This window comes from Euprymna scolopes, chromosome 20 (assembly GCF_053919585.1).
Source record: "Euprymna scolopes isolate OS-2025 chromosome 20, ASM5391958v1, whole genome shotgun sequence".
Lineage (NCBI taxonomy): Eukaryota > Metazoa > Mollusca > Cephalopoda > Sepiida > Sepiolidae > Euprymna > Euprymna scolopes.
In genome coordinates, this window is record NC_136501.1 from 37865598 (window position 1) to 37873999 (window position 8402).

At 30.9% G+C, this 8402-nt stretch overlaps 1 pseudogene; it reads left to right on the top strand.

Moving 5' to 3' along the window:
• Positions 1–420: 420 nt before the first annotated feature.
• On the top strand, positions 421–537 carry LOC145241712 (5S ribosomal RNA; annotated as a pseudogene).
• The last annotated feature ends 7865 nt before the right edge of the window (positions 538–8402 follow it).

An 8402-nucleotide genomic window follows, 5' to 3' on the forward strand; every position in this document is an offset into this window, starting at 1 on the left:
AAACCCAGCTCCTCAAAAAGGAGCACTCTGAATAGGAACAAAAATAAAAATTGTCACAGTCATGACGGATTTCTTCTCCACTGACCGAGGACAGGATAGGTGAAGTGTAGTAGATCAGAACAGATACTACACTTTGTTCCCATTCAAATGGCCAAATTTACATTATTTACAACAAAATATGTGTGTATATCATTTGCCAGAATTACAATTTGACCATTTATTACTTTTTCATCTTCATCGTGCAACTGCGAAATAAATCAAGTCATATACTCGATGAGGTGGGAAGCTGTTGAATTCAGCACATCTTATATATAAAGTGTGTTTTTCTTTAGAGGCGGTAAACTTTAAAATAAAATGAATCACACAAAAATATTTTTATCATACAAATACGTGGTTTATTCCACTTCAGTTATGTATGATATATACGGCATAATCACGTTGACACACCGGTTCCCGTCAGATCACCGAAGTTAAGCAATGCTGAGCCTGGCTAATACCAGATGGGTGACCATTTGGGAATTCTAGGCGCTGTATATGCTTTCCGCTTATCTCGGCATTGTTTCCAGTCGTCCTGAACCTCCGTTTGCCACTCGTATGCAACAATGTCGATTCAGTAGAGGTGTGGTTGGAGATTGTGCAACTCTTGCCACAAAAATTTCACGCGCAGGCACCCTTACAGTGGGTATCCATAGTCTGTCAAGACTGAAGGAAGCCTTCTATGTATGATAATTCATGCTTCGGAAATATTCTTTTTGGCGGTTGTTGCACAGTTCCACAATTGTTCAGCAATACAGTTTTACAATATATACTGTTGTCGCCTCCTCTATGCCCGCAGAAAATATATACACAATATATATTCATTTGCTCTTTGAAGATTTCTTTTTAATCTTACTTTAAGAGGTGGATGTTGCCTCACTCCTCACTAATTTAAGCTTAAGACAGGCATGGACAGCTAGTATAAGTATCTGTGTGTGGTGTGTGTTCTTTATTAGAACTGCACGCCTGTGGAACTCTGTTCCGTCTGCCTGCTCCCCATCTGACTACAACCTGGATGTCTTCAAGTCCAACGTAAACAAATTCCTAATGAACCGCCCCCTTAAGTAAACACTTCATTAAATCCCCACACTAACGTACTGTACTTGCAATGACTCTTATCCCTGAGTGGCTTCCGGGTCTTGATAAGTGGTGACCACCGTGTAAAAAAACAAAAAACAAAAAAAAAAAAAACTAATTATATTAAAAGATTTTTTTATTATATTGATAAATAATATATTTCTCTAGTTTTATTGTCATAGTATTATATTATTTATTAACCCAGTTTCTCACTGTTTTTAGGTTTTGGTTTCGATTTCAGCTCAAGCATTTTTTTTTTTTACTTACAAGAAATGAACTTTTTAGTAAAAACATAATACTTGCATGCGGATGTCTCAGTTTCTTTGTTTTTGTTTTTACTTCATTTTTTTTTTTAAAGGAATTTAATGTTACGTTTAATACCAAGTAACGCTGGGTACATCTGGTAGTATATATATGCATATATATATATATATATATATATATATATATATATATATCGTTAATAAACAATTCCAATATGACAAGTATATTTATATAATGTTCATACTATTTTATGCTTGTATGGTACGTCTTACATATGTTCCATTGAATGGTTTAGATTGAATAAACAAGTCATCAGAAACCGATTTAAAAAGTGGATGTTCTTGTATTTTTATTTTATTTAAGGAGAGTTGTTTATGCTAGGTTGGTATGCCACATGGTACATTTTGCTGGCTCCCCCCCCCCCCGATTTATTGGAGAGGGACCTATGTTTTCAGTGGCATCCATGTGTCTGTCTGTGTGTCCGTTAGTTCGGAAGATTGCCAGATAACCGTCGATTAGTTTTTCCTGAAATTTTGTCACAAATTGTATTTCATTAAATAGATGAGAACAGTAAATAAATTTTTTTTTTTGCAAAAATTCCCATTGCGTCCCCAGGGGCTCAAACGAAGTCAAAAATGCTCTAAAATTACACGTTTTGCCTCATAACTTTTGATCCATCCATTAGATTTTTCTGAAACTTGGCTGCAATATGGAGCCCATTGTTCTTAATATAAATTCAGTATGGGTGATCCTGGCAAAATTCTAGTTCACGTCCCCAGGGACTTTCAGTGCTAAAAGTGCCTCTTTTTGTGGCTCTCATTATTTATATTTCTCAACAAAAACTTGATATGTCTGACTATATGGTGGTTTTTCACAGTGGTCAACTCAAATATACATGTGTTAAGGCCTGAAGCTGCACTGTTATCTGGGATTCGGCATCCCTAGGGGCTCAAAAATGTCCCAAAATGACACTTTTGCCCATAGCGTTTGATCCATCCATTAGATTTTCCTGAAACTTGGCCAAAATGTGGAGGTCATTGGTTTTAATATAAATTCAGTATGGGTGACCCTGGCAAAATTCTGGTTTGCATTCCTCTGGAACTTTTAAGGCAAAAAAAAAATGCCTTTTTGGAGCACTTTTTAAAATATTACTCAAAAATGTGATATTTATGTCTATATCGTGGGTTTTTATGGTGCTGAATTCAAATATACATGTCTTAAGGCATGAAACTGCACCGTTTGTCCATTTTCACTGAGATTCGGTGTTCCCACAAGCTCAAAAGGGGTCATAAATGCCCCAAAATTGCAAAAAATGACGTTTTACCCCATAACTTTTGCCCCATCCATTAGATTTTGCTGAAACTTGGTGAAAATGTGACGGCAACGTTGGCCCCTCACACTTATCACATTCATCATTTCTTCATTATTTTTGTGGCGTCATCTCACATACAGCACCAAAGGGGGACCACATACGTGCAGCTTGCTTAGTTTTGGGTTTCTTCTTTAACTGTGATATACTATTTGGAAATCTAATATTAAATTTAAGTTTTTTATCATCAATATTTTAAGAATAAAATTATCTATGATTTATTGATTGAATTTTCACTCCCTTTTTTTAAAAATTAAAAATGTAAAATATAGAAATGTAGTTAGCATTAATAAAAAGATGGCAGCATAGGCATATTAATTTATTTTTTGTGGCATCTGTTCTTAAAGTGTTTTTTCTGGAAAAATCTGCAAATAACCTATAATAAGATTTTTTAAATTTTTTTACTCTTATGACTTTAAAATATTTCCTTTTCCAAATTTGGTTCTTAAAAAAAAAAAAAAAGCAAAAACTATTTTTCTTATGGATTGATATGGGTCTCTGATCAGTTGTTTGGTCAATCTATACCACTGAAGAAATAAAATATAAATTTTATATAAATACACTTGTGGTATTGGAATTGTTTACTAACGAGATATGCTCTGAAAGTGGAAATCCATTTTTATTGAGCTTAAATGAATGGCAATTTTTCAAAAATAACTTTATTGAATATATGCATTAAAAATATATACCTTTTACCAGCAAAACGTACATATATATATATATATAACTACTTCATTTATTCGCATAAATTTAATATATGAAAGTATAGATTTATGCGTAAACTTTAAGTATTTACTTCAAAAGTGCTCAATACGTAGGTAGAGCTAGTTAGTAATTTATAAAATATATATGGCGATTAAGCTACACTGAATATTCTGCGTTTCATCCAACTATAGGATTCGTCAGGCTTATGCGCGAATTCTGTCGTTGCTTCTTGTTTTTATATATGTTGAGGATTTCTAGTTGGCCAATCAGCTTTCTAGTATCCACCGCGCCCCTTCCTACCAGCCAATGGGCATGCATTTTATCAAACAAAGGATCTGTTTTAGAACTAGGTTAGTGGGTTTAGGTGGTCGTTCTCCTTTTTTTTTTTTTTTTTTTTTTATACATATAAATATACCTATGTGCACACAACAATGCACATACATATACATATATATATATACATACATATACATATATGTATGTGATCGTTTATGTATATTCATGTTTATTTAATTTATTTATTTGTTTTTTTTCCTATTGTTATTGTTAGTTTTAAAGCTATTTTGTATCGCTATCCTAGAGTAAGTTTTATTTTGTGAACACAGTTGTTTGCTATTCCCCGCCTACAGTTTAATAGATTGTTAAAAACAAAACTTGGCAAGAAATTTCTAGATCTTATTGAAAAACACTTTCCCGCAACCAACCCCTTACACAAATTCTAGGGCAATGTTAAAAAGTTCTTCGGATATCGAGGGATAAAAGTCTAACCAATGGATAAAAAATAAAATGAAAAATTCATTCGATTTGGCGATGGGTGCCAGAGACTCTGCAGAGGCATCAGATCTTGTGGGATTATTCATTCTACATACCCTCACAAGCATATTCGATACTATGGATATCGGGCTATATAGAGATGACGGACTAGCTATAATAAAAAACTCCAACAAAGTCAAGGGAGAAAACTTTAAGAAAATCATACACAAAGAAATGAAAAAATTAGGCCTAAAAGCGGACATATCAGCTAACATAAAAATAACAAACTTCCTGGACGTCACGTTAAACTTAGATAAAAACACATATGAACCATACTTAAAAGATAACGCTACTCCAATTTACGTAAACCCTAAGTCCAACCACCCACCATCAATTATAAAACATATTCCTAACTCGATCGTAAGTAGACTCAGTAATAACTCAAGCGACGAAAATGCATTTAACAGGTCATCCAATATTTACGAAACAGCCCTTAAAAATAGTGGATACAAAAATATCGATATCAAATATAAGCAACAAAACACCAACAACTATAATAAAATTAAAAACAGAAGAAAAAGAACTATAATTTGGTATACGGCCCCATACAATCAAATGTTAAAAACAAAACTTGGCAAGAAATTTCTAGATCTTATTGAAAAACACTTTTCCGCAACCAACCCCTTACACAAAATCTTCAATAAAAATACCTTGAAGTTATCTTACAGTTGTTGCGAAAATTTAGAGATGATAATTAAGGCACATAATAACAAAATACTAAATGAAAACAATGTAAACAACAACAAAATAAACAATAAAAAAAGTAGACACCATGACAGAAATATAACCAACAATAGCAGAAATAATAATAATAATAATAATAACAAACCAACCCTGGACAAGAACAACCATACCATAAATAAAAATACTAATAACAAACAAGATAAATGCAATTGTAGACACCACACACTTTGCCCAGTCCAAAATAAATGTCTAACAAAAAGCGTAGTTTATCAAGCAACAATATTTGCGAAAGAAAACCCGAATAACAAGAAATGTTACATAGGCATGACTTCCTTAGATTTCAAAACTCGATACTATGACCACAAAAGCACATTCAAAAATAAAAAACACCGTATAAAAACAACACTAGCGAATAAATACGGGGAACTCAAAGAAAGCGGACATTTGCCGGTAGTCGAATGGAAAATAATAAGACAAGCTACCACATGCAGACATTTAGACGACCCATGTAAATTATGCCTCCATGAAAAATTTTCTATCCTGTACTTTAAAGAACCTCAAAATCTATTAAACTGTAGGCGGGAAATAGCAAACAACTGTGTTCACAAAATAAAACTTACTCTAGGATAGCGATACAAAATAGCTTTAAAACTAACAATAAGAAAAAAAAACAAATAAATAAATTAAATAAACATGAATATACATAAACGATCACATACATATATGTATATATATATATGTGTATATATATATATATATATATATATATATGTATATATGTATATGTATGTGCATTGTTGTGTGCACATAGGTATATTTATATGTATAAAAAGAAAAAAAAGGAGAACGACCACCTAAACCCACTAACCTAGTTCTAAAACAGATCCTTTGTTTGATAAAATGCATGCCCATTGGCTGGTAGGAAGGGGCGCGGTGGATACTAGAAAGCTGATTGGCCGACTAGAAATCCTCAACATATATAAAAACAAGAAGCAACGACAGAATTCGCGTATAAGCCTGACGAATCCTATAGTTGGATGAAACGCAGAATATTCAGTGTAGCTTAATCGCCATATATATTTTATAAATTACTAACTAGCTCTACCTACGTATTGAGCACTTTTGAAGTAAATACTTAAAGTTTACGCATAAATCTATACTTTCGTATATTAAATTTATGCGAATAAATGAAGTAGGTATATAAATATATATATATAAATATATAAAAATATATATAAATATATATAAATATATATATATAAAAATATATATATATAAATATATATATATATAAAAATATATATATATAAATATATATATATATATAAATATATATATATATAAATATATATATATATAAATATATATAAAAATATATATATATAAAAATATATATATATAAAAATATATATATATAAAAATATATATAAATATATATATATAAATATATAAATAAATATATAAATATATATATATATAAATATAAATATATATAGGAACATTAACTTTCCTCAGACTAATTGACCAGTTACCTATGTTATACTATATCTTTCTTGTGATCTCTTTGTCTTCAAGATTCCAGGACAAAAATTCTTCTAGTCTGGTAGAGTATCTAGCTTAATGCTGTTACTATAGGCAACATTATTTAGAGAAACTGTATCATTCCTCATATAAATCAAAGTGCGGTAGTCATACTTAGGGGATCTTAGATTGATTGCATAAAATGATACCAAATGCCATTGGGATCATCATCTTATCTCCTTTGGTCAGAGATCTGACGTTTTCTGGCAGCTTGCAACATTAGTTTTTAAGCTTAGAAATCCTGAGGATTGATTCCATTGTTTAAGATCCTTGTTCATGGTTTACATCTCACTTTGCTCAGGTTTTCCACATCATGTGGTCAAACATCTATAGTAGACTTATTGTCAGGAATTGACCGAGTCTTGGTATATTCCATTTCTTCAAAAAGGTATCAAGAGCCGATTTGCTGATCTTATAACCGACACTGCATATCTGATCACTGCTCTCTCATTATACTGAAGACAGGCAATCGTTAGATATAAAAAAAATTTAAAAATACTACTCTATATAATAAAGGTGAATGTATGTGTCCAGAAGACTTTGAGGTATTAGGAGAGAGAGAGAGAGAGAGAGAGAGAGAGAGAGAGAGAGAGAGAGAGAGAGAGAGAGAGAGAGGAAATTTGAGATAGCAATATCATTAGTTTTATCTTTTGATTAGTTTTACATTTTTATTAATTTCGTTTCAATGATTTAAAGTAGTGAATAGAAATTGAATTTTGAAATGATAGTGAGCAAGTAAAACCATCAAATTTAAAATAACACCTCAATGGCCTTTTGAAGGAACTAGACAAAAAACAAACAAAAAAACACCTTTTGACTAGTTTACGTAAAAACGAGTCAGTATTTTGCACTGCCTTAGAAGAAATTTAATAAACACAAGAAAATTGATTAAATCAAATTTTCTTAAGTTCTTTAATTTGTCTGAAAATCCCAGAAAGTTTTCTTCTATTTTAGTCTATTATTCATCTGCTTTGCATAGCATTTTATAAAGTTACAGAAATACAAACTTATTCTGTAAATAACTTTGACCCCCCCCCCCATTATTGAATTTCATTAACAAAATATCATGCTTTATAAATGTTTTGCACACACAACACATTGGACGCTTGATTTAGGAGAACTTTATTTATTGTCATAAAATTGGATGAGGATAACACAAAGGTTAATGTACAATTTATGTAGATTATTTTGGGGTGGGGGTAATTGTAAAAAGAAAAAAATTATATACAAAAATATTTAGATATTTCATAGAGCATATGACACGTTTCTTTCTTTTTTTTTTTTTTTTTTTAAAACTTAGGCTTAAAATTGGATTTGTCTTATAGTCTGAGGATAACTGATAGCATTTTTGAAATCTTATTAAACATTAACAGAAAAAAAAAAACAAAAAAAAACAGCTCTCCATATCTTCATGTTAGGTTTGGCATATTCATATTTAAATACTGGTGATAAATATTTTCATACTTAGTGTGCAATACCGTCACTAAAGCAACGATTAGTTTTTAAAGTTTTTCTCATTGATATTTAAACCATACATTAGAAAAATTATTGTTTTTGTAGAAAATAATTGAGTTTTTTAAATGGAAAGAAAAAGAAAACAATAACATCACTGGCCAAGAAGCTGGTATTTTTGAAGATTGGAGAATATACATTGTGAACATAAAAGAACAAACATTGGAAATAACAGTTCCAACAAAGAAGAGTAACCATTTCATAAGAAATACATCAATGCAGGATTTAATTTTTTTTTCTTAACTAAAAAAGAAAGGTGTCATATAATCTTTAACATTTGATAATAACGAGTCCCTTTTTTCTGGGATGGCAATTGTTTGTGTGTGTTTTTTTTTTTGTTTTTTTTTTTTTAAATAAAAAT